The sequence below is a fragment of the Penaeus vannamei genome, chromosome 19, assembly GCF_042767895.1.
Source record: "Penaeus vannamei isolate JL-2024 chromosome 19, ASM4276789v1, whole genome shotgun sequence".
Taxonomy (NCBI): Eukaryota; Metazoa; Arthropoda; class Malacostraca; order Decapoda; family Penaeidae; genus Penaeus; species Penaeus vannamei.
This window is the reverse complement of record NC_091567.1, coordinates 36147859-36157858: the sequence shown is the minus strand read 5'-3', so window position 1 is coordinate 36157858 and position 10000 is coordinate 36147859. Positions and strand designations below refer to the sequence as shown.

At 55.3% G+C, this 10000-nt stretch overlaps 1 protein-coding gene across 4 annotated transcripts in view; it reads right to left on the bottom strand.

Annotated features, from left to right (window-relative positions):
* PlexA (plexin A) overlaps positions 1–10000 on the bottom strand; it is a 245027-nt gene that overhangs the window by 146612 nt on the left and 88415 nt on the right. The gene's annotated exons all lie outside the window — the stretch shown is intronic.

The window sequence follows — 10000 nt, the reverse complement described above, 5'->3', positions numbered from 1 at the left end:
GCAAGGGCATTCCCTACACACTGTGACGGGCGCGGTTGGGGGTAAAGCGGAGGGGTGGGAGGAGGGGGTGGGGGTCATCTGCATCTTGTTTTGGGTCCAAGGGGAAAGTTGGAAAGGCAAAAGGGATAAAGAGAAGGCCAGAAAAGAAAAGGAAAAACGAGAAGCGGGGGCGTGGAGGGGGAGCAGGCGAGACAAAGAAACCTCAAATACCAAATATTTGAGACCGAAGAGAGCTGAACAAGCCCCCTTCGGCCGAACGCGAGGGAAACGGAGAACCAGAGCATCTACCAGCAAGCATAAAGCACAGAAGCCGAAGAGGGCGTCCAGGTGGCCACAATTACCCCCACCCCTTCCCCTTTCCCTCCACCCCCTTCCCCTCCACACGCACAACGTAAGAAGAAATAAGCTGCTCGGAGGTGAAAGGTCAGGTCGGGTCGAGTGCGCGAGGCAGCACAGTGGTGATCTCGCGCCCAGAAAAGAGGGCGAGGGGGAAGCGGGGGAGGGGGCGAGGAGGGGGGGTAGGGTGGCAGAGGAGGCGGGGAAGGAGGTAGGACGGGGCACACAACTCCACTCCTGGAGCGCTCACTTTCTCTGCTGCCTTGCCTCACCCCGCCCTCGCCTGCTCCCTCCATCCCTCCCTCAGTCAGGTGACTTATGCACCTGTGCTCGCAAGAGGCTTCTGCGCCCACGTAACTCCGGCAGAAGGATGTTCCTCCCCAGCAGGAGACCGAGTGGGGATTCAATGAACGAAAAGCGCAGACACGCCCACGCCCGCACCCTGAAAATTCTCACCAGATGTGTCGTGGCAGGACATTCTCCCCTGCAGGTTACAGCACCGACATCGCTGCCAAGGTCGCAGCGAGAGAGAGAGAGAGGAGAGGGTTGCATGTGCGCCTTGCAAAAGGTGAAAAGAGCGTCGCCACGCCGTCGAGAGCGACCCTTCGCGGGAAGGGAAGAAGGGAAGGACGCCCGTTCCAGGTTCCACAGCGACAGGCCTGCTACTTGGACTCTGTTCACCCAGCCACTAGGCTCTCTTGGAATTGCCAAGTCAAACTCACTAACAAAAACGAAAAGATTCGAAATTGCGATAAACCCCGAATTATGAGCTGCAGCTCCGGCCATATGCGTGCTCAGAGTCCATAACGTAAGTGCGTTACGGCCGCGGCGCAGGGAGGGAGACCGTTCCGCATCTCATTAAAGGGAAACCTATGAAAAACGTCCGAAGCTGTAACGGATCCAGCTCTCTGGCCTGCATCTCGCCCCCCCTCCCCCTTCCCCCAAGAGAGACATGCCTTCAACAAAAATCAAAGCCACAAAAAGGAGCGAATCATGCCCGGCAGTCGTAGGGCACCGGCAGTCTTCCTGCCGAGCCACAACGACTGCTGCTGCATCTCTTCGGCAACAGGCGCCACGCCCTCCTCACTCTCGCAGGCGCCGCACAGCACTCCGCCGAGGAGTCCGGCGGGAGCAGCGGGTCAAGCAAAGGCCAGAAGCCCCTGCCAGCACAGAGGGGCCACGGCGAGGCAACATACACGCGCCCACAGAGCCAATCACCTTTGAGGACAGGCAGGAGTTCCTCTAATACTCTCGACATCGACCAGCCCCTTGACCGACGGAAGACCGGACTGTAAAGCGAGGAATAATTCCGTTCTCTTGCCAACAAGGCGTACCTTCGCCCCCTTCCTCTCCTGTCCTCTCCTCCACCTCCACTTCCCCCACCTCCTCCTCCCCCTTCGAAACGTAGACTGAAGCAGAAGTCTCGCCATCACAATGGAAGGTTATGGCAGGAAGGTAAATAATAATAGCAGAAAACACAGGACCTTAATTCCACCTCGGAGAGGCCATAGCCAAGAAAACTGTTCGTGCATGAGAGGCATGAGGGAGGGAGGAGGAAGGGGGAGAGAGAAGGGTGAGGGGGAGGAAGAGAAGGTTGAGGAAGGGGGTAGAAAAGGAGGAGGGGAAGGGGGAGGCGGAGGTGATAGAGGAGAAGGCGAAAGAGGTGGGGGAGGAGTAGATGGTAAAGGAGAAGGGAAAGGAAGAGGGGGAGGAGGAGATGGAGGGGTTATAAGAGTGGCTCGTGGTTGAGAGTTCTGGGAAAGAAATATACATATATATTGTACATGCACACAAACATACATATCTACTCATACATGAGTAAGTATAGCGAAGTTTTACAAAGACCCCGTGGGCACTCGGTATATATAGAAAGAGCAGTTCAAATCCCAAATCCGATATCAATGCGGCCAGTGCATTATTCCATCTTTCATTGACTTCACCTCAGATATATATATATATATATATATATATATGTGTGTGTGTGTGTGTGTGTGTGTGTGTGTATGTGTGTGTGTGTGTGTGTGTGTGTGTGTGTGTGTGTGTGTGTGTGTGTGTGTGTGTGTGTGTGTGTGTGTGTGTGTGTGTGTGTGTGTGTGTGTGTGTGTGTGTGTGTGTGTGTGTGTGTGCGTGTGTGTGTGAAATGTGTGTGCGTGTGTCCGCGCGTAAATGGATACATATACGTATATGAGAGAGAGAGAGAGAGAGAGAGAGAGAGAGAGAGAGAGAGAGAGAGAGAGAGAGAGAGAGAGAGAGAGAGAGAGAGAGAGAGAGGGAGGGAGGAGGGAGGGAGAGGGAGGGGGGAGGGGAGAGGGAGAGGGAGGGAGGGAGGGAGGGAGGAAGGGAGGGGAGAGAGATGGAGGGAGGAAGGGAAGGAAGAGGGAGGAAGGAAGGGAAGGGAGAGGGAGGGAGGAAGGGAAGGGAGAGGGAGGAAGGAGAGGGAGAGGGAGGGAGGAAGGGAAGGGAGAGGGAGGGAGGAAGGGAAGGGAGAGGGAGGGAGGGAGGGGGAGGGAGGAAGGGAGGGGGAGGGAGGGAGGGAGGTAGGGGGAGAGAGAGGGAGGGAGGAAGGGAGGGGGCAAAGAAAAATAAGTAGGGCGCCTTCGCCGATTCGTGTTGGACGCTCACGTTTTAAACCCTTGAAACTGCCCGATGCAACCCCCTCCCCCCTTCCCCCCGGTCCCCTCCTCCCTCTCTTCGCCCTTCCTCTTCCTCTTCCCTTTCTCCTTCCCAGCGGCGCCATGCACAAGTAGCAGCCTCCTTTCATGCGCACGTCAGCTGATGATAACGTCAGGCCACTATCGGGCACACCTTCGCGGCCGCAGTCGACACTTGATCATGTTGCTCCACACACATTCGACCTCCTCGGGAATACAAATAGACCGTCGTGCTCGCGCTCCCGCATTCTCTCTCTCCTGTCTCTCGCCATCTTTGACACACACAACACACAAATACGCATATATATATATAAACTGCATATAGTGTATCCGTGTTACACAAACCAGCAAAGAAACGGAGAAATGCAGCACAGGTAAAATGGACAAAGGCCTTCAGCCACAAAGAGATGCATTCCTTCCTCCCAAGAACTGCTGACTAAACAGAGACCACAACATACAAAAAATAAACAAAAATAGAATTCCTTGCTGTGGGAAATCCTCAACCGGATCCCTCTTCGTGGTGGCGGTAGGAGGGGGGGGGGTGAAGGTGAACGGGAGGAGGGGAGGGGGAGGAGGGAGGAGCGGGGCGCCGGGACGGGGCGGGGTTGGGAAGAGGCGAAGCGAGCGTCTGCTACGTTTTCGGCCTTCCTGCTCCCTTCCCTCGGTCCTTCTGCTGGATTTGTTCCTCCCACCTTCCCCGTCTACCTTCAGGGCAGCAGGCAAGCAGGCGGAAGGGCGGCGGAGGCAAGCAGAGGCCGCGGAAGGCGAAGTGATGGATGCAGATGGCCGGGTCAGGGATCACGTGAGGCGCGGACGGGAGGGGAGAGGGGGGGGGCGGAGAGAGGCGGAGGAGAGGGAGATGGGAGGCGGAGGATGAGGAGGGGGAGGGGGCATGAAGGGAGGAGAATAGGACGGGGAAACAGGTAGGAGGAGGGGAGAGGCGTGACCCGCCAAAGCCACAACCGTCGCCATCACAAACAACCAACAACAAACACCATGTCCGCTGCGCCATTGTCATTCCTCACTGAGCCACCCTCGGGGCTTAAATCTCGCTCTCTTCATTTATTTACTAATTTTACCTATTCATTTTCACAATGAAGATGAAGGACGGAGAAAGGAAGGGGAGTAAGCGGAAGAAGGGAATAAGAGAAGAGGAGAAACGGGAGAGAGGGGTGGAGAACGGAGAGGCGGAGAGGGAGAGGAAGAGGGAGAGGGGGAGGAGAGAGAGCGAGAGAGAGATCCTTTTGATGCCCTGATGCCCAAGGAGTGCGAAGGGTGGGAGAGGAGGCCGCCGTGCATCCTCGCCCTCGTGACCCGCCCTCCGAGGATGAATAACACGCAGGTCAAATCCTCGGCATTCCAGAGCGAGTGAGGGAGCGCCCTACCTGTTATGTAAATGGTGGCACGCGGTCGTTGTCTCCTCTCATCTCCCTCCTCCTCCTATCTCCTTCTGTTGCTGCTCCTCTTCCTCCTCCGCCCACAGTTCCCCAACAGCGAAGTCCCAATCCAGCGGCACGCGCGAGAGCCGCCCACACAGCTCCACATGATGGCCATATAGCCCCCCCCCAACCCCCACCGCTGCATATCCCGCCACCTCCTCGGCCGTGGGTGTGGTGGCCAGCTCCCACGGTAGCGTCTGTACAGGGTCAACTATTATGGGCGGTGCGTGGGCGGATTGCACTCTATCCTTGTGTCTTCCTTTTCTCCGCAGACATGCACATGTTGCCACGCCCGCCACCACCCCATTACGACCGCCTGCGCTCACCACAACTGCACGTCGAAATGTTGTTATTGATGTTAATACTGTGTTTTTTCTTCCTTCTTTACGTGGGTCTGCACAGTAGGTAAATGACTGAACAGACGTTCCATAGGCGGACAGCCACCCAAGGAACACAAAACAAACACACAAAAAAGGGAGTCCACCTCCCCAGACCCTCTCAGACTGCAACTCGGCATAAATGCGCCTGCGTCAACATCCTGTTTAACTTTGAGCAGCGGAAAATCCTTACGCTGCTCCTGAAAGCGCATAAGCACTTACCTTCCGAGAAACGTTTCAAGCGCACAATAAGCCGTCATTTCCGAGTGTCGCAACGGTGCGCGCGCCCGTATGGTACCCAAAGGTGTCCCCCCCTCCCCCGTCCACGCCGCTACCCGACCCGCATTCCTCTCCCGAACAAAACCAGTTTAACTATTCTCCCAAAAATCTTCCACATCGTCATCTGGTGACTCGCCTTACCTTACCTGTCTTTACCTGCGCCCGACACTTCCCTTTGGTTACAGGTTCGAGTTGCTTCGCGTGCCTCCAGTGCAGGCGTGTGCCGCGTCCGAAATGCAATCGACTGGTCAGGCACCGAGTTGCACCGAAGCGAAAGTGTCGGTCTACGGGAGTGAAACGCGTCTCTCGGGGGAAGCGGGAACGGAAGAGAAGAGCACAGCAGGCCTACGGACACGCCAACAACTAGTCCCTTTCCTTGCCTTCGAGGAGCACAGCAAAGAGCCGCCCCTACGGCCCCGACGCCTCCAGCCGCGACCGCAGCAGATGGTTTCATCAGACGAGCAGGCGAGAGCGCCATCACCATTCGTCACCACGCGGGACACCTCACGCCCACGAATCCGCCCATAAAAGAAAATGAAGAGAGACAATGTCGCCATCCTTTTCTTGCCCCGCGAGGCAGCGCGACGCGGCGTCCCCGTCTCTCCCTTTCCTCATGAGGTAATGTGGTTTTAGCCTGGGAGGCGGGGATTGGGGGGGGGGGGACTAGCATCACGAGCCGCCCTTGTTTAAAGCGTGAAAAAAGATACAAACGGACAAACGGAGGTGCTCTGCTGGGACAACCCTGCCTGCGTTCGCTCGTCATTAATCCAACTTACTGAGATAGCATTCCACATGCCTGGCGTGACTGCCATCGCCATCCGCCTCACTCCGTCTCTCGCAGAAATAAAAGCAGCTTCTCCAGCCTCCATCGTTTCCACTCTTTCCTTCCTAAATGGCGACCATTTCGCGGAACCCCCGCGGGACGAGGAGCGAGGCCCGACTTTCGAAACCCGCGGCCAACCCGAGCGTCCCGGCGGAGCGAGTGCAACGAGGCGCGGGAGGCGGCCGAGATTGCCAGAGGCCGGAGGCTCGAGTTGCGGTGCCGGGCGTGCGGTGCGGGTCTGCGGGCGGCGGGACGTGCGTGCTACGGGCGGTCAGAACGGCCGGCGTGCGACGAATGACAAGAGGCAAGAGGTCGTTTCGAGGCGTGAGAGCTGGCCAGCGAATGGCGAGAACGAGACGGCAAAGTGCGAGTGGCTAACGAGCTAAAGACTTCGCGAACGCCGACAACTGAGACACAAGAGGTCGTCGCCGTGAACGAAGCACGAGAAGCCAAAGGGACCCTCCTTGTCCGAAGCTAAATGGCAAGCCTACTAACACATGGGCTTTGGCGGCGGCAACGGCTGGGTCCTGCGGTGTGGTCTCACCGCGCAGGAATGTGACAAGTTGACACCCGCGCCGAAGGACCGACTGTCCCTTGTGGGTCTTCCGCTCCTGTGACCAACCCTTCCTTCCTCTCGTTCTCTTTATCCTCCTCATTCGCCTCTTCTTGCCCTCTTTCTTTTCCTCCAGTACCCATTCCTTCAATCTGTCCCCCGCTATATCTTTCTCTTCCTTTCTAGTATCTCTCCCTTCTCCCCCATCTCCGTTTCTCACGGATGCCCTTTTTGTGGACCACGTCGCGCACGAGAACAAACGGAAAGCCTCCTTCCGTCCTTCTCTTACCTTGCCCACCTTCGCCCCAAACCCGCTGCGTAAATGCGAAAGAAAGGAATTTATGGAAAAGGGGAGGGTAAGAGAGAGAGATTGAGAAAGAGAGAGATAGAGAGATATAAATAGATAGATAGATAGATAGATAGATAGATAGATAGAGAGAGAGAGAGAGAGAGAGAGAGAGAGAGAGAGAGAGAGAGAGAGAGAGAGAGAGAGAGAGAGAGAGAGAGAGAGAGAGAGAGAAAAGGTGGGGGGACACCAACTCGAAAACTCCCAACCCGATTCGTTGTGGCAACATCTCCGTGTTTCTCCAAGAGCAATGATGGGCGCGGCGAATCGGCTTCCCCGCCCACGTCCGAGGACTGAGGAACCCATCATCGTCCGCCGTTCGTTGGCGGGAGTGGAAGCGACGCCCGTCTAGAAGGGGCGCTGGTCGCACTGCTCCCCCCCCCCCCCGCCTCCACGCGCGCGTCCTGGACACACGGCATGCCATCGCCTCTACGACTGCCCTGCGATATCCTGAGACACATCACGGACCCCGCGATCGCCGGGGCGTCTGGGGCAGTTCTTCAGGGAAGGACACTTAGATGGTAATATAAGCATAAAGGGGAGAGGGAGAGGAGAAAGCGGAGAACGGGCAAATGAAAGGTTCTAAATGGAGCTGGTATGAGGGAAATAGCTAAAAGGCTGATATTTCACTTAAGAAAATAAGGAGGGAGAGATATAAAAAGAAGGATAGGAGATCAAAGAAGGAAGAAAAGGTCAAAGAGGCGGAAAATTCAAACACAGAAACGACGAATATGCAGTGGCTGGGAGCAGCGAATATACCAAGCAAACAAAACGGGTAGAAGGCAAACGCCATAACAAAAGGCCAGGAAATAGAAAACTATAAAAAAAAGAAAGGAAGAAAAACAACAGACAATGAAAATGAACACGAAAAGGGCTAAGAAACGAGAGGGGAGGCATCCTGGCTTAAGGAACAGCCTCGCGACCAGCAGACGGCCCCGCGCTCCCGTCACTCGAAAGGCAAATATTTGGACAATCTCCAATAAACGCCTGCAAGCATATCCTGTTATCATTCCCGTTTCTGTAAACAACAGGCTAAGTGGTTAGCAGGGGAGAGGACGACATGAGAGCGTGGACCAGAAGGGAAGGACAGAGGAAAAAACAATCATGGAGCAGGGAAAAAGGCACTCCTTAAAATGAAAGAGAAAGGGAGGAAGACAAGGTAGGAGGGGGAAAGCAAAAAGAAAACAAACAGAAAAAAAACACACAGCGAGAGAGAGAGGGAGTAAGAGAGAGAGGGAGTGAGAGAGAGAGAGGGAGTGAGAGAGAGAGAGGGAGTGAGAGAGAGAGAGAGGGAGTGAGAGAGAGAGAGAGGGAGTGAGAGAGAGAGGGAGTGAGAGAGTGAGAGAGTGAGAGAGAGAGAGAGAGAGAGAGGGAGAGAGAGAGAGAGAGAGAGAGAGAGAGAGAGAGAGAGAGAGAGAGAGAGAGAGAGAGAGAGAGAGAGAGAGAGACAGAGAGAGACAGAGAGAGAGAGAGAGACAGAGACAGAGAGAGACCGAGACAGAGACAGAGACAGAGAGAGAGAGAGAGAGACCGAGACAGACAGAGAGAGAGAGAGAGACAGAGACAGACAGAGAGAGAGAGACAGACAGAGACAGACAGAGAGAGAGAGAGACAGAGACAGACAGAGAGAGAGAGAGAGACAGAGACAGACAGAGAGAGACAGAGACAGACAGAGAGAGAGAGAGAAAGTGAGAGACAGAGAGAGAGAGAGAGAGAGAGAGAGAGAGAGAGAGAGAGAGAGAGAGACAGACAGACAGACAGACAGAGAGACAGACAGAGAGAGAGACAGAGATAGGCGTGTGTGTGAATAGACTCCGTTCCAAAATAGTGTCCTTGCCTTCGACCACTTGTGATACATGTTGAACATCTGCTTAATCCTCCCAAAAGGCTAGAGCCTGGAAATGGTCTACGTTCCCGGTTTCTAACACTAGTACAATACAACAGACAGCCACTGCTATCGATTTCAGGCTAGCAGCGTGCTTGAGCGGGTAGGAGTCATCATAATATCAACAACTCCACTTTCTCAATCTCTTTCCTTCCTCCTCACTCGCTTTCCTTTCTCTTCATTTCAGTCACTCACTTTTTCTGTTACCTTTTTCCTCTGCTACCTCCTCCTCCTCCTCCTCCTCCTCCTCCTCCTCCTCCTCTCTCTCTCTCTCTCTCTCTCTCTCTCTCTCTCTCTCTCTCTCTCTCTCTCTCTCTCTCTCTCTCTCTCTCTCTCTCTCTCTCCACTCGCACATCCAAATTCCCTTTCCCAATCCGGCGTGCACCCTGGCATCACCACGCACGCCGGCAGGAAAATCTCGACAGAGCAAAACCATGAACCAAACGCCCCTCTCCCCTCCCCTCCCACTACTCCCCCTCCCCTCCCACTACTCCGCCAACCCCCACCCTCACCCCCCACCCCACTACTCCCTGCATCGCCACCTCCGACACAAACTCATTTCTCTCGATCCTCGTCTGGCTAGCAAAGTCACGGCAAAAAAACGCATCGGGATGATAAAGGAGAACTAGAGGGGCGAAGCAGAGAGAGAGAGAGAGAGAGCGAGAAGGGGGGGGGGAGACGGAGGGGAGGAGAAGGAGAGAGGGGGAGAGAGAGAGAGATGGGAGTGGATGACGTCGTGCCGGTGACTGCGTGTGACACGGGAGGCGTCCGTCAGGTCCGAAGGTGTGCAAGCGCGTGGAGGACCTTCCCACGACCCCTGGTCACGACCGCCGCCACGCCACGCCCCTGCCATTCCCTCGTCCTCCGCCCAACCACGCCACAGACATCTACTGCAGCATCCCTTCGCATCCCCCCCCCATTAGGAGTAGCTACACCCTCTAACATCACAATGTGAGATCTAAAAACTATCTAAAGCAATCCTTTTGAACACAGCTGGTCAATTAATCCTGTTTCCAACCTGCCCGAAGGCCTAGGCAACAAGCGATCCCGCCACGATGCAGTCGTGACTCCAACCCCTCCCCCTCTCCGCTCCCACCGGCTCCTCGACCCCCTCCCCCCTCCATCCAGCGTCCTTGTCATCGCACACTCAACGCGCAGTTACGTCTTCTCTCACTCTCCTGTCCACTTTTACTAAGGAAAGTCACCCACGCTGCCTCTCCTTAAAGCCAAGAGACAGCTAGAGAAAAAAAACATAAGACAACCAACTAATCTGCTGTTTTCTTCCAAAACCTCGCTTTCCTTACCTCTCCC